Below are 20,877 nucleotides of genomic sequence, written 5' to 3'. Positions count from 1 at the left end.
CACAGTATACTTTGAAAACGGTTATCGTCCCATGCATAATTGCATGTGTCTGTGCATTAAATTAATTACACATATTTTTATTCATTTTCCTAGTACAGTAGTTAACACAATAGGTTAAAGCTTCATTTCTGATAATGTAGTTTTGATCATGAGGCAGCATATACAGCTGCCATTCATAATTTTACATGTTACTGAAGACATCTGCTGTATGCCAGATCCATTTTCAGTCAATGCTGCTGGAAACAAGCCTTTTCACACATCTCTGCAAAAATCAACAGTGGTCCAAGCTACGCACAGGGCAGTTTGACACCCTCTTCTATCCAATTATATTTTGTATGACAGGTTGAGGAAATTTACAATAACAATAACTGACTTGATGTACATTTGTGCCATGTACATCAATATATATTTAGCATTTATTTTGCACTGAGTTTATATTGACAGATAAAGTAAAAGGAAGAGAAAGAGCATCCTATTCATAGCTACTACATTTCAATGGCTGTTAAGAGAGATAAAAATCAGTCCACCTCCAGAGTATCTTGCAGTTAAAATATGCACAAATTGAGCTCAGAGACACTTCACTCTCCCTTTAAACGATGTGTTAGCGAGTATACTTCACTGGCACACAGTTCTGGTCGGGACTAGTACATACATAGGAAAACACATTTCACAATCTGTTACCATGGTGACACTGAAATTACAAAAGAGTCCATTTCTAATGGATACATTGCATTTTGTCACATTCAGATGGTGTACACAGTCATCTCAAATACATTGATAGTAATTGTTCTAATCAAATCCTCATCATCTTTGCCTTTATCATCAGCATGTCATTGTACTAAGGTAATAAAGCTTGTAAGTTGTACTGTAGATTGCTTGTTATTTAATCCGTTTGAAGTGCAGACACCAAATTTCCTACTGCAACTTTAATGAAGCCATTTGCATCTAAAGAGATTAAGTCATCAACAGAGCAATACTCTGATGCTGACACATGAAGAAATATTACTTATAAAACCTTGACAAGCCAAAACACCTAACAAACCAGCCAAAATGCCTTCTGCACTTCAAAAATAACGTAACGCCATGCACGTGTAACTTAACAACTGTTTATAAAAGAAAACCAACCCTTAATTTAGGGATTACTAATACGCAACTCTCAGACTAACAGACTAACGTTTCTAGACTTTTCTTGCCAAAAGGGATTTTTTATATATGCAATCCAATCGTCCACGCCCGATAAAAAAGATAAACACGAGATATAACGTTACTGTTATTACACTGTCTTGACATGGTAGTTACAGTACTTGTAAATCATGCATAGACATGTTTCCGGATTGCACGGTATGTTGGACTAATAAATTTGTGGAGAAAAAAATAACGAAACGCCATGACACAGTTAACAGCAGTCGTAAGCTATAACTGAGGAAGTTTAGACTTACCTTTTAAACTGGAGTTATTGTTAAAATGACCGCCACTTCCGGAGGAGTAGAAAACTGCCAAAAGAACTACGAAATGTATCCGCGCGGCATCTTGTCGACAACACAAGTATCAAACAAACAAACAAAAAAGATTTGAGTAGACTGTCTTCTCTTGTATCGTTAGCCTAAAGTTTACGTTAGGTACTAACGTAACAGACCTTCACGCAAAACATACGGGTCCAGTGAAATACTGGAACAAAATAACTTTTATTTTATATGTAGAAATAAAACGGTTAAACGTAGCATTCAGGGCTGAATCAAAAACGAGTCCATAGCATGTACAGTCCTCGCACTCACTGTGCAAATAAAAGATGCTGATGTGCGCGTGGGTTCTGCTGCGGGCGGTTCGCAGATGCAATTGAAAGTGGCCTTTACCAATCAGCGGGGGAATTACCACCTACGTCACTCTAAAAGGCGGTGCTACATCAAGTTGACAGCACCTTTTCCGTGACGTTGTCGCATTCTCACTAGCACTAAATAAATGTAAGTTCAATGTTATCAGGACTCAATTTGGTCGCTTTTTAGTCAGTTTTATCATATGAATGGTTATCTTTAAGATACTATCCAAATGATTTCCTAATTTATGAATGCATCTTTGATTAAGTGCTTCAGCAACTTGACATTTTAAATAGGCTAATATTTGGTAATGGATGTTGGTCAGTGTGAAGGTCACTGCAAGTCACTTTGTACAGAAAACACATTTAAAAATATGGCATTTCCAGACACATTTGACACCTTTCAAGGTGGACTATAAATTTCACCATTCATGATTGATTCATGTACTTAAGAAAAACTTCATTTTCTTTAAATCTGGCTTAATATACAGTTAAAGTCAGAGTGTGTGTGTATGTGTGTTTGTGTGTGTGTGTATAAGTAATCAGATTTCAACATTTTACTCAAACCAATACCTAATAATTCTAGTCGACCTTGATAAACATCATTATTAAGTGTGTATTTATTTATTTTTTCTATTTATGTATTTATTTACAGGACATAACAAAAGCACATGTATTTTATGACTTGACCTTTTGCCTAAATGGCAGTCTGTTGAAAATATTGACATCTTAACAGCATGATTTCAGAAAATTGTCTCCCAGAATTGTCAAAACATGTGAAAGATAAACAAGCTCAAGCAGACATGACAGAATTTTTTTTCCACAACAGCATTGATTGTTGCTAGTTTAAACATTTGAATCATTATTATAATGGCAATTTTAGTCATTTTCAATTCAGTGCTAGAGGTCGGAGTTAAGAAGGGGCACTTACTCATTCAGCTGTGATTACATTTTATGATTTATGAGATTTAGCTGATTGAGTTCTCCAATACTTTAAACTTATTTAGATATGCACATCCTCCTCTTTGTTAGCATCATCCACTCAGCCACATAAATTATGTGCAGGCTGTCACTATGACAACACAAATAAGTCACCAATAAGAAAGAAGTGGACAAATCTACAGAGAATACACGATCCAATAATTAACCTAAATAACTGCAGAAGATTCAAGAGTGCTCAAGAGCAAAAGCCTTTAGTGTGATGTCAAATCCATCAGCAGCAATGAGCTTCATAACACATGCGGAGCATAATATCTTTTATCAGTTTGGTGTTGCCGGTAATGGATGAGAAAGAAAAAACAGAGGAGGAATGTTGAGGGTATTGTTAGTCATAATCGGACATGCTGTGTATTCTGGGGGTGTGTTCACCAAGCTGCGCATATTTTTAGCACATTCCTGGGGTATTACACACACCCTCATCATTGAGAGTGCTTATGTGTGTTAGAGGACACAGTATTCATTCATGTCAAGTGGGTTTGTGCGTGACTGCACTGGAAATGTGTGGGCTTCCACCAGAAACAAGATGCAAACAATAACCGTGCAGCATTCTTTTTACAGTTTGCACCCAACATGACTTAAAAATGTTCCCAAACCAAACAATTCATGGAAGTTCAAGTGCATTTTGTCTTCAACAGTCTTCAAATAAGCACATAGTTCAATGTTTCTCTTTATAGTTAGAAATTTTTATATTAATAGGATATCTTTAAATAGTATCTCATATGTAGTCTACAATATACTGTACATAAAATTAGAGCAGAATTCTTAAGATTTGTATAATCATAAATAGTAAAACTAATTAGAAGTTCTCAGACAGGAGACCAGGGTCAATATCTTCAAAACATATTCATGTTTTAGTTCAGTTATGTGCAAAAGTGCTGAAACCATAAAAGAAAAAAACACAGTGAATAAAACATCATATTTATAATCATACGCACTTTATTGTAAGTACAATAGATTAAAAAAAATCTAACAATCAGCTAAGATACTAGAGCTTTGAGTATTGTCTTGGAGCGAAAGGGCTCTTGAAGACTAATAAAGATAGAGGACTTTGGTATCTTAAAATTTCTAAAGAAAGAAAATGCTTCCATCTAGTGGTGATTTTCTTTAAAACAGGATTAATGAAAAAAATTCTCACAGCCTGGTGAAAGGGGTGGTTCTTTTTTCTCAAAAGTGGACCTTTTCAACTAACAAGCAACAAGCCATTTTCAGCTACAAAATTTCCACCACTAGATACCCAGTAAACAATTTTGTGTTTAATAGATGTCTAATAGACATCTAAATGTAGACAGCTTGGCTAAAACAAGGCTAAACTTGGGGTGTTAGTGAAAATCTAATAGACATATAAGAATAGCCCAAAACTAAACTAGTCATCAAATGGACCAATTAGACAGACTTTATACGTGTAGTCATTCATTTCTGTTTATCTGATAACTAGTCTAGTTTTGGCCTATTAGACGTCTTCTAGATTTACACTGGCAGCCCAAATTTTGCCTTGTTTTAGCCAAGAAGACTATGTTTAGATGTCTATTAGACATCTTTAAAAAGAAAAAATGCCTGCTGTGTATTTTCTCTTTTTGAGGCCATTCTTTGTTAAAGGCATAGTTAGTTCAAGCAAACGGAATGGAAAAATGGAAAACTCATCATACACAAATGTAACACGGGGAGTGACAATGACAACTAAGGTTTGGATCCAAATGCAAGTTTAAGTCAGGGAAGCAATAGTCAATATGGGTGCAAACAGGTGTTTAGAGGCAGTCCAGAATCATAATCAGAAAACAGGTGAGAGGTCAGAAGGCAGGCGACTAAACAGGAGAACTGGATAAACAGGGCTAAGAACAAAACACAGGAAAACAAGACTAGGAGACCATGTAGGAGATCTAGGAGACCATGTAGGAGATCTAGGAGACCATCACTAACAGTAAACAAGACTCGGCAATGTGAATGAGTGTGTATGTGCTGCTTAAATAGTGTGTGTAATCAGGCTTTGACAATCCTCAGGTGGTGAGAATGTAATCAGTCTAAATAAGGAAGCAGGTGTGTGTGTGTGTGTGTGTGTGTGTGTGCGTGCGCGTGTGCGTGCGTGCGTGCATGCATGCATGTTTGTGTGTGTGTGTGTGTGTGTGTGTGTGTGTGTGTGTGTGTGTGTGTGTGTGTGGCATGAGTGAATATGTAGTCCATCTACAAGCAGATTTGTACGGAACCCCGGAAGGGACGTAGTGGAGGAGAAAAAAAATGGGTTGGGTGAAAAAAAAATAATGGGTGAAAGAAAAAAAATGGGTGGGAGGAAAATATATATTTCTAAGTTTTTTGCGTTCTCTCGCAAAGTTTTGCGTTCCTTCGCAAAGATGTTTTGCTTTCCCTCGCAAAGATGTTTTGCGTTCCCTCGCAAAGATGTTTTGCGTTATCTCGCAAAACTGTTTCTCCACAAACACTTCCTGTTCACTGCACTCACGTAAACCCTCCCGTTTTTGCTGAAATTCTCCCATATTTTACCATTCTATCCCACTTTCTTTACATTACTGTGCGTTGATTGTCGCCTTTCACTTTGCAACCTCTGAACCAGTGAATGCATGTTTAAGCGCTGACTGACAGACGCGCTTCGTACAATAAACTGATCCCAGATCAGCGTCTGTACGCGCCATTTAAAGGGACACTTCTGTTATCAAACAAGTGCGCAGCAAATGAATCTCATGTTTTGTTTAGTTTGATAACAGAGGTGTCTCTGTAAGAATGCACAGATCTATAATGAAAGCAGTCTATTACTTTAGAAACTTCATATTATTCAGTGTATTTGTCTGTTTAAACATACACCCGCTCCTCTGTAAATGGCGTGTACAGACGCTGATCTGGGATCAGTTTATTGTACGAAGCGCGTCTGTCAGTCAGCGCTTATACATGCATTCACTGGTTCATAGGTAGCATACGCACAGTAATGTAAAGAAAGTGGGATAGAATGGTAAAATACGGGAGAATTTTGGCAAAAACGGGAGGGTTTACGTGAGTGCAGTGAACAGGAAGTGTTTGTGGAGAAACAGTTTTGCGAGAGAACGCAAAACATCTTTGCGAGGGAACGCAAAACATCTTTGCGAGAGAACGCAAACATCTTTGCGAGAGAACGCAAAACATCTTTGCGAGGGAACGCAAAACATCTTTGCGAGAGAACGCAAACATCTTTGCGAGAGAACGCAAAACATCTTTGCGAGGGAACGCAAAACATCTTTGCGAGAGAACGCAAACATCTTTGCGAGAGAACGCAAAACATCTTTGCGAGAGAACGCAAACATCTTTGCGAGAGAACGCAAAACATCTTTGCGAGGGAACGCAAAACATCTTTGCGAGAGAACGCAAACATCTTTGCGAGAGAACGCAAAACATCTTTGCGAGGGAACGCAAAACATCTTTGCGAGAGAACGCAAACATCTTTGCGAGAGAACGCAAAACATCTTTGCGAGGGAACGCAAAACATCTTTGCGAGGGAACGCAAAACATCTTTGCGAGGGAACGCAAAACATCTTTGCGAGGGAACGCAAAACATCTTTGCGAGATAACGCAAAACATCTTTGCGAGGGAACGCAAAACTTTGCGAGAGAACGCAAAAAACTTAGAAATATATATTTTCCTCCCACCCATTTTTTTTCTTTCACCCATTATTTTTTTTTCACCCAACCCATTTTTTTCTCCTCCACTACGTCCCTTCCGGGGTTCCGTAGATTTGAAATTATGAGAGTGAATGTTTTCCAGTGACCTCTGGTGGTTAGAGGTCGCTGGTGATTGTGACATCAAAAGAGAATATTTTGAATAAAGCTGCAAACTTCCCATATTTGTTTGTCCTACTTTGGAAGTCAATCATTTGCAGGTTTTTAGTTTTACTGTAAATTTCTTTTTTAGTGTTTAACAAAATAAAGACACTCACAAAGATTTAGAACTGCATGATAGGGAACAAATAGTGAGTAAATTATCTGTTTTTGGGTGAACTATAACTTTAAATTTACACTTAATATGATAGTGATAGTAGTTTACTACTACATTTCTTTCTTCTATTGAACACTAAAGAATATATTTTAAAGAATGTTGGAATAAAGATGGCATCTGTAACAAATAATCCATGGAAGTCAATGGGTGTTTTTTTTTTTTTTTTTTTTGAACATTCTTTGGTATATCTTGCTTTGTGTTCAACCGAAGAAAGAAACTCAGACAGGTTTGGAACTAGTGGAGGATGAGTGAAAGATGATCATGCTTTAGGGTGATCTATCCCTTTAAATCACACTTTATCCCCATTTTGAGCTATTTTTAAGCCATTTAAAAAGGCTTAAATGCTTCGGAATACAATGTGTTGCTCTAATGTGACTGGGTAAAGTAACAAGTGAGTAAATTTAATAATTTTCATGGCAATAGAAACATGATATTGGACACTTTATTGCTTTCGTAAAGTATTGAATCCAACATGATTTGCGAAATACCTACTAAAAACTACACTGTAAAACCCAAAAAGTTACCTCAAACCATTTAAGGAAACCGATTGCAACAAACCATTTAAGTTCAAAAACGAATCCCAAAAAGTATTGTGAATTTGCTCCATTTGAGTAAACAAAAAAAATTTGAGCACAGTAAAACCCAATAAATGAAGAGAACTCAAACCAACGAAGTACTGTAAAACCCAATAAGTTGAGGCAACTCAAACCATTTGAGAGGAAAAAAAAAATCTAAATGAGCACTGTAAACTTACTCCAATTAAGTTGAAATAATGAGGTATTTAATCAACTCATTACATTTAACACTGAGTTTAAGACTCAGTGAGTCTTTACTCATTTCAAATGAGTAAAATTAACTTTCAGTAAATTTTGAATACACTCATTTTATTTGATAAAGTTGACTGTTGGGTTTTACAGTGTATATTGTTGTTTTGTAAATGAACACTATTGTTTTGACATTCTGTTTTTAGAAGTCAATCGGTTAGTCCTATGGTTTACTGTCAAAATTGACTTTGAAACAATTGACCAGAGACGCATTGTGTATGACTGCTGTGAGAAGGTCACATGAAAATTGAAGTCTATTTATAAATCTCCAACAATGGCTGAAATACATATTGCCGTCATTCTTCAGCTTTCCGTGTGCAGAGGTGTCGCAGGCACTGAATGAAAGGGTATGTGTACCCAAGAGCTCAAGGACAACCAGTAGGCCGACACACACTGCTTCTGTTAGATATGCTTTTCACTTCTTTGAAAGAGGTCCAGAAGAAGAAATGAAAAGAGTTCTTTTCTCAGTGTAATGATTTCGTGTATGAAAGGTTTTATGTTTCTCATTTAAGGGAACAAATGCGCCCTGCAGCTGCAAGTCAGTGAACTTGATGAACCTAGTTAAATGATTCCTCTCAGAATTTGCCTTCGCATATTTTTCTGAATATCTTGCCTCTGTGTATTGAATAAAGTTAACCTATAAGCCCTGCTTTTGATATCCATCCCTCTGGTGGTTAGCTTTTTCTATTCATGGTTTAACCCACATTTCTAGTGGGGCCGCATTTCCAATTTCTGACAGTAGATGGCGAATAAACATTTTTACTGGCTTTTTACAAATGTGAAAAGGTAATAGGAGGAACTATGATGTCAATTTGTATGCGAAAACCCGGAAGCGAGTTAGCATTTTAGCAGTTCTGATTCCCTCATCTCAAAGTAAATGTTTTTTTTTTAATGGGATTTCAGTAAAATTGCTTAAATAGGGTTTGTGGCTAACACAAACTCCGTTTTATTCTACTTCATAAAACACATCAGTTACAGCACACTCTTGATTTTTTAAATCGGTTACACTTCTTTAAAAAGACGGTTGCTATCAAGTTGCTAAATAGGACTACAGGCGGTGTCGGAGACATTATAAGTCATTGAGCTGAGCTGGTCTGGAGCGCAGCCCGCTTATGTTGGGCATTTGGATTTGTCTGTTATTTAAGTATTTTCATAAATGGTATTTTATAGTTTTTATAATTGGGAATTAATATTGTGTGGATTTATTTCCTTCAGTCTGTCGAGACAGACTAATTTGTAGATAATTTATTTTAATTAAACAATATTATGAAGATACTGCTTACCAGTGCAGCCTGTCTCTTTACTGCTCTCAGTAATACAAACGTGTGAATAAATGTGCAAAAATACATATATATCAACTGTCATTTTAATGTGATCAAGGGACTTTCCGTCATTTTTTTTCTTCATCTGAACACATTAACTCTGTCTTAGCTGCAGTATTTACACTCCTCCATTAAATCTATAGCAGATGTGACTGTATGTGCTGCTTTTCGCTGTTTTTGTGACAAAAAAAGCAAAAATGAATGATGTTCTGTGTCCATGATGGAACTTGCAGGCATTTAAAAGACTTGTTCCTCGCGTCTCATTTCTGTCATCTGTTAAGGTAAGCAGGCTGTGTGCACGCGAGCGATACACTTATTTAAATGTCTTGTGATAATACTATGTAGGCAGATTTATACATACAGTTTTAAAACTTTTAGAACAGCCGAAAAGCAAAAAAGATGTATTTCCCATGCAAAAACATTCCAAAAGGCATGTAGGTCTATGTGTATTTGCGTATTTATTTGTTTATAATATATAACGTGGATAATAATATAATAAACAGAGAGATTAACTCTGGTCATCGAGCATATTTCTAAAAATAAGCTTGAAAAGTTGTCTGTAGCAGGGTGGTGTTGACGTCACAGATGTGCACCCCGAGGGCACTGTAGTCCGTTTAGAGCCTAATGTTAGCTTGTCAGTTCTTGCGTTTGCATTTAAGATCCAAAAGTGGTCAAAGTTGTATTTCCGTGTGAGGATTATCCGGCTGGACAAAACGTGTATATGTAATGAACAGTGTTTGAACACAGAGTTTATTATTCGCAATCTTCAAAAAGCATATGGGAAAATCCTATAGGGATTTTATTGGGGCAACCAGTTTTATGCTAGCAGCCGATTAGCTTACAAGAAGACGTTATAGTTCCTCCAATCTATTAGATCGATATTGTATTGTATTCAACGTTAAACTAAATAGTAAATGTTCATAAGTAGTCAGTTTTATCCTAATTTTAGCATGACAGTGTTGCTAGTTAATTACTGTAACAGAGCAGTAGCGGTAAGTAACTGCTTACAGTTAATAACTGCACTGTAGTGCTACTGACAGCATAATACCAGTGGTCGAAAGAGAACTGAAAAATCATACTCAGGTAAAAGTAACATTACCTGCCTAAAAATGTAGTTTGTTATTGTCACGATCACCAGCGATCTGCTCCACATACACACAACTGGTTCCAGATCCTGACTGCAAACTGTCATGACTGTCAGTGACCCCCTGAGGGTAGTTCAACGGACTCTGAGAGTGAACTACAGCGCCCAAAAACTACAAGTCCATACATACCACGCGCATTACACCCAATTCACTTACACTGATTGGCCATCACAGCTGTTCCTGTTTCCTGTTGATTTCCTGGACTATTTATGCAACCATTTTCCCACTGTTCGTCACTGCGTCGTTTGTCTTTCTTGTCTCCGTGATCTAGTAAGTCTTGTATATCGAGATTGTGATTCCTAAGCCCTGTTTCTGATTTATGTTATAGTTTCTTGTTTTGTTGTTTATTTGTTACTTTGCACTTTGGACACCTTGTTTTTCTGTTTGATGCACAATCGTAATACATTTGCACTTGGATCCGCACCTTTTGTTCCCGTTTTTAATCTGTAACGTGAGACAAGCACACAATTGACTCTGCTCAAGTACTGATTACACACACACACACACACACACACACACACACACACACACACACACACACACACACACACACACACACATATACAGCTCGCTTTGAGACACTCATTGCTGAGTCTTGTAATCTGTTTAGTGACACAACAAATTTTCCATTGTCTTGTTTTTGCTTTGTTTAATCCTCGCATTGTTCATTTGTTAAATCCTGTTTGCTGCCTGCCTTGTGACCATCTGCCTGTTATTTTGACTACAAGTCTGGATTTCCCCTATACATCTGTCTGCCCCTGTATTGACCACTGCTTGCCTGACCATTCTAATAAACCTGCATGTGGATCCGGACCTCTGTTGTCAGTGTTACTCCTCTGGTTACAGAAGACTCAGCCAAACATGAATGCATAATTGCAATTATGCGCCTTTGTCAGGAAGCCCGGTCTATAGAAGAATATGTGGAGGAATTCATTGGACTGGCACATCTAATGGCACATCTAATTTCCATGAGTGAGTTATATTTAATGATTTTCTTTTATGGAGGACTTTCTGAGCCCCTTTATTCCACTATGGTTTTGCATGAACCCCATAGGACTTTAGAAAATTACATCGATCTTGCACTGCAACTGAGTGGGTCCCCCTTCACCGTGTAAGATGGCCATCTCCAGTTCTCCCGCTCACAAAATGACCGCCTCTAGACTGCCAGATCACAAAGTGGTCGCCTCCAGTCCTCCGGCTTACAAAGTGGCCACAACCAGCCCTCCAGCTCACACAATGGTAAGCGCCAATCTGCTATCAGCTCACAAGATGGCTTCCTATTCCAAGTCTGTTCCGCCATAGTTACTGTTGTTGTTCCTGTTCTTGAAATGCCATCACCTGAGCCACCAGTATGGCCACCACCATCTGAGTTGCCAGAGCTGCTACCACCACCAGAGCTGTTACTGCCAGAGCTGCCACCGCCACCTCCAGAGCTGCCAGATTCTTCAGAGCTGCCAGATCCTCCGCCACTACCAAATCCTCCATCACTACCAGACCTGCCAGATTCTCCAGAGCTGCCAGATCCTCAGTTACTGCCAGATCCTCCAGAGTTGCCAGATCCTCTGCTGCCAGTTCTATCAGAGCCAGTGCCACCAGAGCTGCCAGAGCCGCTGCCACTGCCAGAGCCACTCCTGCCAGTGCTACCAGAGCTACCTGAGCCACTGCCAGAGCCACTGCCAGAGCCACTGCACCAGAGCTGCCAATGCCAACTGAGCTTCCTGAATGGCCACCATGGCCTGAGCTTCCTGAATGGCCGCTGCTGCCTGAGCTTCCAGAATGGCCATCGCCTGAGCTTCCTGAATGTCCGCCACCGCCTGAGTTTACAGAATGGCTGTCGCCTGAGTTTTCTGAATGGTCGCCGCTGCTTCAGTTCCACGAATGGTTGTCAGAGCCGTATGATTACCTAGAGCCACCAGAACCATGTGAGTTCCCAGAGCCATGTGACCTGCAAAAGCCTCCTGACTCACCTAGATTTAAAGAACCGGCAGTACACTCTGAACCTAAGCCTCCAGACCCACTATGGTTTAATGAACCGCCAGTGGTTTCTGAGCCTAAGCCTACCGAACCACTGGGGTTTGATGAACTGCCAGTGTCTGTTGAAACAGAGCCTCCTGACCCACTGTGGTTAAATGACATGTCAGTGCCTCATGAACCAAAGCCTCCTGACCCACTGTGGGTGTTTGACTCGTCTTGACCTGCTGAACCTAAGCGCCCAGATATACCAGAGCTCCAGACCCTCTGCAGCTCCACGCTCCAGGCCCTCCACAGCTCCACGCTCCAGGCCCTCCATAACTCCATGCTCCAGGTACACATTCGTTGCACGGTCCTGGCCCTCCATCCCTCCCTCTGTTCCACCTCCACTCCACTCCCCGCCTGAACTGTAATCGGAGGGTCTGGAATCCGCTCCTTAGAAAGAGGGGTCTGTCAAAATCACCAGCGATCTAACCACCAGAGATCGCTGGAAAACGTTCACACTCACATAGGACTACAAATCTACTGGTAAATGGACTACAAGAACCAATCATGCTCCACACACACAACCGGTTCCAGACCCTGACTGATTGCAAACACACAGCTGATGCTGCTCAAGTACTGATTACACACACAGATATATACAGCTCACTTTGAGACACTCATTGCTGAGTCTTGTTATGTTTAGTGACACTATAACGCGTTTTTCTTTGTCTTGTTTTCACTGTGTTTTTGATCCTCGCCTTGTTTATTTGTTAAATCCTGTTTGCTGCCTGTATTGTGACCATCTGCCTGTTGTTGTTTTTTTTTATGTGTAAACGTAACATTCTGTAGTGTATTTAGTTATTCCCCAGCAGGCACACAACGTCATAATACTCTAATATTAGGTTAGATTTAGTTTGTACAACATTATTTTGATTTCCAACAACAAGATCAAATAAGGCTGATGTGTGGTTAATTTTAGGTTGCCTTAGAAAGTGACCAAAATCCAATGTCGAGCCAACATCTTAAACCAACATCATATTGACCTCAAATACTGACATTTATTCATCAGCTATGGCAACCAAAATCCAACATCTGACAGACATCATAGTGGTAACATCCACAAAAACGTCAAGACGTTGATATTTGGTTGATTATAGGTTGGTTGTTGGACATTGAAGTGGGCCTACGGTTGAGTTCTGACGTTGCCAGGACATTGGGGTACAACGTCAATGTGACGTTTAAGGCCATTTTAAACATCATACAATAAACATCAGTTTCATCAGTGACATGCATCAGTACTCATCAGTGAGTAAACTGGGTAAATGAGTCTCTGGGTAAATGCGTGTAAAGATTTTGGACATCGTCGACACTTTTAGTGCTTGCAAATAGTTTGCTGCAATTATAAATCACCCATGTCTTGAGGTAGTTCAGTATGATGCGATTTACCATTCAATTTTGATTGGACAGGAATCACAGGACTGGTTTTTCTAATTCTAATTTATTGGTTTCACGCACTCACATGATGCGGTTTTGCAGGCCAGAGTTCACAGGGTTTGAACAATTGAATACAACAACATGGAAAACTTGTCGCCCCAGCTTGCATTTCCGGTCTGCTGCATTTGCATATGAATATGACAGGAAGTCTATGGGGCCAAAAAAGCAGTGTGACGGCAGGTTTAGACATGTGACTTTGGGCCACAGGTCTGCACAGTTAGCTCAACCCTAATTAAACACACCTGATCAAACTAAATGTTATACTAAAAACATAAACAATCCCATTTATAACACAATGGAGATTAATGGTGAGTACACTAATCGAGCTGCTCCTGCCTTTGCCTTGATTTGCTTTCTGATGTCTTGTGCATTACCCTCCATCTGTCAAGTGGCAGTATTTACATTTTAAAAATGAAAACAAAACGAAACGTTCTGGTTACATACGCAACCCACGTTCCTCGAATAGGGAACGGAGATGTGTGTCTGTATTAATCACTTTTGAAGATATGAAAACGGGTCAATAAAATGCCAATTGAATTGGCAGAGCTTAGCTCTACAGCTGAAACTTCGAGCCAATTAGGGCTATATCAGTCGGCTGCTGGAGCCAGCTCATCAGAATTTGTAGGGTAGAAAAAAGCGCATGCATCTCCCGGTTAGGGAGCATGGCGCAGCAAGGGTTTGTGACACCGAGCTTAATTTCCCCCTGATTGATTGGGGTTACCCAATAACCGGGAGGAAACTGGCTCTACTCGAAGACCATAGAACCACGCGATTGTGTTAGTTGTCGCCCAACCCGCAGCTCTGCAGATATCTGTGAGAGAGGCGCCCTGTGCTAATGCCCATGAGGAAGTGACACCTCTAGTAGAGTGCGCTCTCATGTTAGGAGGGCATTGATAAGCAAGGACGATGGCATCAACTAACCAGTGGACCAACCTCTGTTTTGATACGGCACTTCCCTTCTGCTAATCACTGTAACATATAAAGAGCTGTTCACATGATCATACATTTTGCGTTTGTTTTACGTAACGGCACAAAGCGCGAACGGGACAAAGCAGTGAGTGGGCTGAGCCTGCCTTCTCTGAAGGCAGCGCTTGCAGATTCACCACCTGATCTCTAAATGGGGTGGTAGGAACCTTGGGCACATAGCCAGGCCTGGGTCTCAGAGTCAGGACAACGTGAGAGTAACCAGGCCCAAATTCAAGGCACGATTTGCTGACCGAAAATGCCTCCAGATCCCCAACTCTCTTGAATGATGCCAATGCGATCAGCATAGCTGTCTATAAAAACAGAATTTTAAGAGATACCAAATTGAATGGTTTGAACGAATCTCTCTGCTGACTCGCTAGAACTATAGAGAGATCCCAAGAGGGCATGAGAGGGGGGCGGGATGGATTTAACCGCCATGCGCTTCAGAGGAATCGGATGATTAGATCTTGCTTCCCGAGCGTGTTGCCATCCACCGCGTCATGATGAGCGAAGATCGCAGCCACGTAAACATTCAGTTTGGAGGGTTACAGCCTACGCTCTAGCTTATCCAGAAGGAAGGATAAGACAAGGGTAATTTGGCAAGTTCGGGGGTCTTCTCGGCAAGAAGCGCACCACTCAGAGAATAGACTCCTCTTCAGGGCGTAGACATGCCTCGTAGAGGGTGCTCTAGCCTGAGTGATGGTGTTAAGTACTGCAGGCGGTAAGTCACCTAAGTCTTCCATCCTCTGTCTATGGACCACACGTGGAGGTTCTAGAGAGAGGAGGTCCTCCCTTAGGGGAATGCGCCAAGGAGGGGCCAGCGCGAGGAGTTTGAGCTCCGAAACCCAGGTCCGGTTGGGCCAGAGTGGTGCAACAAACAAGACCTGCTCCTCGTCCTGCCTGACTTTGCACAAAGTTTGTGCGATTAGGTTTACTGAAGGAAACGCATATTTGCGAGTGACTAATGGCCAGCTGTGAGCCAGTAGACGAGCCCCAGAGGGACTCTGGCCCATAGAAAAGCCAGATTTGTCCAGGGGCTGAAGGTGCGGAGATTCAGTGGATTGATACGCACCCGGTGCGTACACACGTGCCATGCCCATCTGGGGACTCGATCGCGCAGCCAACACTGAAGTGGTCTCATATGAAGCAAACCGAGCAGCGCTAACCAAGCTGACAGAGTGCGCGCTAATGGCATCATCAGAGCAATCGCTGACGTGCCAGCGGAGGAGCAGCTCGGGATGGGAGTGCTTATCCCGGGAAGTGGTGCCTCCCGAGGAAGAGTTGAAAATAAGAGAATCTCTCGTACCTTCCTCCCTGGATCCAGCGATGAGGCCCGTGAGAGAAAGGAGTCCATTCTGCTGCACTCTGAGGTCCTGAGGCGAAGGGTCCCGGTGCTGCGAGCAGAAAGGCAGAGCGTCCCAGATTGGCAGTGCTCAGGTTTGTGCATCCGGGGAGAGAGGAAATTAAAAATTTGGTTGCCGCCAGCCCGGAGGCCGGCAGCGATGGATTTAAAGTTGTTGTTTTGGACTGATGTCAGGTTTCTTCCTCTGCTTGAGCTGCACAGCACACAGCGAGCTCACATCATCAAGCATGCATATCGAACTACACTACCCAAAATACACTTCACTATGGACTACAACTCCCGTAAATCTCTCTCCTTCTCCTCTCTCCTGCAACACTAGTGTGCAACTTAAGCAAAATTGATACTAAAATAGTTTTACATTTGGTTTTGTAGTCCGGGCCTAAATAAATATTTGTTACACTTTTTGATCATTTTAATTCATTTGATTGACTATATATAAATCAGTTGATATTATTACCGCATTTATTGTGTAAAATGGCAACTTTTTCCTGTCATTCACTGTGTTTTGGTCATTATCAGTGCACTGTCACTTTAATTGAGCGTGAGCAGCGCGGCAAAAGTAGAACCAGCACCGAAACTATCGTAACACTGCTGCTTTAGTGACGCTCAAGCTTTGCTCTGACGCGCTGCTGTTGCGTGCGGTATGAAAGCTCTAATCTGTTAACATGGACGCTGAAAAAACACACGGTGCTCACGCGCCGCTTACGCTTGCAGTGTGAAACAGGCGTAACGGAAAGAAGATTTTTTTCCCCCTAATATTCAGCTAAAGTGCAATTTAAAGGCCTAACTAGTTAAAAGCTTTAGGCAGGTTAGGTTAATTAGGAAACGTAAACACATTTATAAGGAATACTGTTACAATGTCCTTGCTCTGTTAAACATTACTTGGAATATATTTGAAAAAGAATTACAATTTTAAAGTAGGGTGAATAGTTTTACCTTCGAATGTATTTCATACATATACACTTGCATTTGAACAAGCTCTAATGTGGCATTTGTTGATTCCTAATATTCAATGTTAAAAACACAAAAGGAACCAAAAAACACAGTGAGGGCTGGAGTGAAATCTAGTTGTCCATCAATGTGTTGCTCTCCCCTCAATCCTGACCATCCACATACCCAAACTAAACAGCAAAAACACAAAATAATTTTAATTATTTAAAATAAGTTTCAAATAATTATTAAAAATAAGCATATCAAAATAACACACACACACACACACACACACACACACACACACACACACACACACACACACACACACACACACACACACACACACACACACACCAAGATTATTATAAATGAATAATTGTAAATATACTGATTATTGTTGTTTTAATACATTTTAATTAGTTTTTAATGCTAAAATGTTAATTGTTAAATGTACAGTTTATTCTGATTTATTATAAATTTTTAGCGTTATAAATTAATAATATGATATGAATGATACGATATATTGAATTAAAATGTGATATATAGGATAATTATCTGATATACTGAATAATAATATGATGTATTATTTATATTTTTATTTAATTATTATATGTATATCTTTTCTTTTTTTTCTTTTTTTTTACTACTACTATTTTTGTGTTTTTTAATTTATATGTATGTTCTCTTACTTCTATGCAAACTTTAGAACTGCTCTGGCAATACATTTGTAACATTTTTCATGCCATTAAAGCAGTTATTGAATTGAATTGAATTGAATTGAGAGAGAGAGAGAGAGAGAGAGAGAGAGAGAGAGAGAGAGAGGGATAAAACATTATATTCTCCTTCTATTAACCTCCAACAATGACAAAACTACAGATTGCAGTCATTCTTCAGCTTCCTGCGTGCAGAGTTGGCAGATGCTTGGAGAATGAAAGAATGTGTGTTCGTAAACGCTCAAGGACATTGCTGCTGCAAGACATGCTTTTCACTGGTTTGAAAGAGGTTCAGAAGAAGAAATATTAAGAAAAGCATTCTCGGTGAAGCTAAGGTCACTCAGACAACTTTTAAACAGAAATGAAAGAATCGATTCAGAATTCTGTGAACTGACTGCACTTTACAGAGCTACAGGTAAATTATTTTCTTTTATAATAGTGACATTTATATTTTGGGGACAAGGGAGCAACTGTGTTTGTGAGGGCAGATGTTTGGGCAGATCTTTAATCTTTTTTTACTCTAATCACTAACAGTCAGAAGTTTGGGATCACTAAGATGTAAAAAAATATTTACAACAGTGAATGTAATGTATTCTTGTCAAATTTAATTGTATTCAAAGCTCATTTTTCATTCACATCAGTGTCACGAGATCCTTCATAAATGCTTCTAAAAAGATCATCTGCTGCTCAGGAAACATTTAATATTGTCAGTGTTAAAAACTGTTGCCCTGCTTTATATTTTTGTGGAACCTGTGATAAAGTGCCATTCAAAAGCACCATTAAAATTGTATTTACTTGAATTAATCAATGACACATTCAGTTGTTAAAGAATGAAAGTAAAGATATTCAAATATTTAATTCAATTCATGTTTATTTCAATAGCGCTTTTACAATGTATATTATTTCAAATAAGCTTAACATGGAAGTACTAGTAGATTGAAACTGTGTCAGTCCAGTTTTCAGATTTGAAGTTCACTTTAGTTTTCAGAGTTGAAGTTCACTTTAGTTAAGTTTAAATTTCAGTGGTTTAAGTTTCACTGCTGAAAGTTCAAACACTAAAGAGTAAATCCATTGATGCACAGCTCCACAAGGTCCAGACCAAGCAAGCTGACAGTGGTGAGAAACAAACTTCACCAATTGAAAAAAGTGAAAGAAAAAAAAAACATGAAAGAAACCCGGCTCTGTTGGGCATGATTTGGCAATGCTTTCAGCATACTGTACACACACACACATTATATATATATATATATATATATATATATATATATATATATATATATATATATATATATATATATATATATATATATATATATATAATTGAAGTCAGAATTATTTCTTTTTTTTTCTTTTTTAAATATTTCCCAAATGAAGTTTAACAGAGCAAGGAAATTGTCACAGTATGTCCGATAATAGGTTTTCTTCTGGAAAAAGTCTCATTTGTTTTATTTCTGCTTGAATAAAAGCTCTTTTAATTTTTTATGAACCATTTTAAAGACAAAATTATTAGCCCCCTTAAGCTATGTATTTATATGTATGTATATGTATATATATATATATATATATATATTACAGTTTTTTACAATGGCTATGACAGTTTTTTCAATACATTTAACAAGTTTGCTAAACTCTTAACACAACTACACACCTAAAACACACAATTGACAAAACAGTTAATTTAATGCTCAAAATCACACATTGTAAACTAAACCTCTAAACTACTTTTCAAAATACAATAATAAACGAACACACTACACCATGTCTAACAAAACACTGCAAACATGTTTCAAAATTACATAATTGTTCAAAACACAAACACATGTTCTCTTTCAACAGAAACATTCAGTCAATCAGAAAACACTGACAATAAAAACACTAGCATCAGTTAAAATTACAGAAACTGCATTAGTTTATGTGTCAGCTCTGTCCTTATATTTTAAGACTCTCTACATCTTCATTTTGTTAGGTTACGTAAATGCATTTTCTTTTTTTACTGCAAAAATTCAATACAAAAATAAAGAAAAAAAATTGCTTTACAAAATTTACAGTTTAAAAAAAAAAATACAGACACAGAATTGCTGCAGGAGACTTTATTTGCAAAAGGACATCACTGCAAGATATACAAACAGAAAAAGCATCACAATTATAATAAAAAACTAAATAATTTTCTGTTCTGCCTGGTCTTCTGCATTTGCCCGACTTCTTCTCTGGCCCGGCATGGTAACGATGGCCCTTTGGCCTGTTATGTTTCTCCTATGGCGACGCCCTTTCGCCAAGTTGAAGTCAGCCTCGTCAACATAGATAATTTCATGTGGGACTTGATTGACCTCCAATTTCATGACTCTCTAAAAGTAATTAGACATAGTGTAAATGGTCCACTGTACTATAACTAATGTATGTACTAATGAACGCCAGGTTTATAGAGAAACTACTTTTCAAAATACAATAATAAACGAACACACTACACCATGTCTAACAAAACACTGCAAACATGTTTCAAAATGACATAATTGTTCAAAACACTAACACATGTTCTCTTCCAACAGAAACATTCAATCAATCAGAACACACTGACAATTAAAACACTATCATCAGCTAAAATAAAAAAAAACTCCATTAGTTTATGTGTCAGCTCTGCCCTTATATTTGAAGTCTCGTTACAGTTTTGTTTCGTTGGGTTAAGTAAATGCATGCATTTTCTTTCTTTTACTGCAAAAATTCTATACAAAGCGAATAAAAAAATTGCTTTATCAAATTTACAGTTTATGTAAAAAAAAACTTTTTTTTACAGAAGGACATCACTGCATTCAGAAAAAGCACCACAATTATAATAAAATAACATAGAAATCTTCTATTCTGCCCGGTCTTTTGCCACATGTTCTCATCCACATTACACTTGATATCTTCTGTGGCCCGGCATGGTAACTGTGGCCCTTTGGCCTATTATGTTTTTCCTATGGCGACATCCCCAGCCTTGTCAACATTGAAAATTTAATGTGGTACTTGATTGGCCTCTAACTTCATGACTCTCTGAAAGTAATTAGACACAGTGTATGCAAATGCTGTACTGTATATCTACTGTATGTACTAATGAACTCCAGGTTTAAAAAGTAGTTTACTGCAAAACACACTGTGTATAGTACAGTAATGACTGTATTGCATAATCTTACCTGGACGTATTGGTGACAGAGTTCTTTGATGCGCTCACTGTTCCTTTCAAAAACCTCAAGAGTCCTCTATTAGAACATATGATCATGTGATTGGAAAAACCTCAAGACATGAGTATGCTTTCTAGATGGTGATCAGCTGTCATATATATATATATATATATATATATATATATATATATATATATATATATATATATATATATATAT

At 38.7% G+C, this 20,877-nt stretch overlaps 2 protein-coding genes across 5 annotated transcripts in view; one reads left to right on the top strand and one right to left on the bottom strand.

Moving 5' to 3' along the window:
• The window catches only part of osbpl3b (oxysterol binding protein-like 3b), a 173,092-nt gene extending 171,293 nt beyond the window's left edge, over positions 1-1,799 (bottom strand). For all 3 annotated transcript variants that reach the window (XR_015511331.1, XM_087286935.1, XM_087286936.1), the window contains exon 1: positions 1,440-1,799. The gene's annotated coding sequence lies outside the window, so the exon portion shown is untranslated. The remainder of the gene's footprint in view (positions 1-1,439) is intronic.
• Positions 1,800-17,661: 15,862 nt separating this feature from the next.
• pde11al (phosphodiesterase 11a, like) overlaps positions 17,662-20,877 on the top strand; it is a 63,911-nt gene continuing 60,695 nt past the window's right edge. Inside the window, exon 1 of one of the 2 annotated variants that reach the window (XM_087286933.1) lies at positions 17,662-17,915. The gene's annotated coding sequence lies outside the window, so the exon portion shown is untranslated. The remainder of the gene's footprint in view (positions 17,916-20,877) is intronic. The other variant, XM_087286932.1, reaches the window with a different exon arrangement.

This window comes from Danio rerio, chromosome 16 (genome assembly GCF_052040795.2).
Source record: "Danio rerio strain M-AB ecotype USA chromosome 16, GRCz13ab, whole genome shotgun sequence".
In the NCBI taxonomy this organism is placed as follows: Eukaryota; Metazoa; Chordata; class Actinopteri; order Cypriniformes; family Danionidae; genus Danio; species Danio rerio.
The sequence above is the reverse complement of the archived record's forward strand: the minus strand, read 5'-3'. Positions and strand labels throughout refer to the sequence as shown.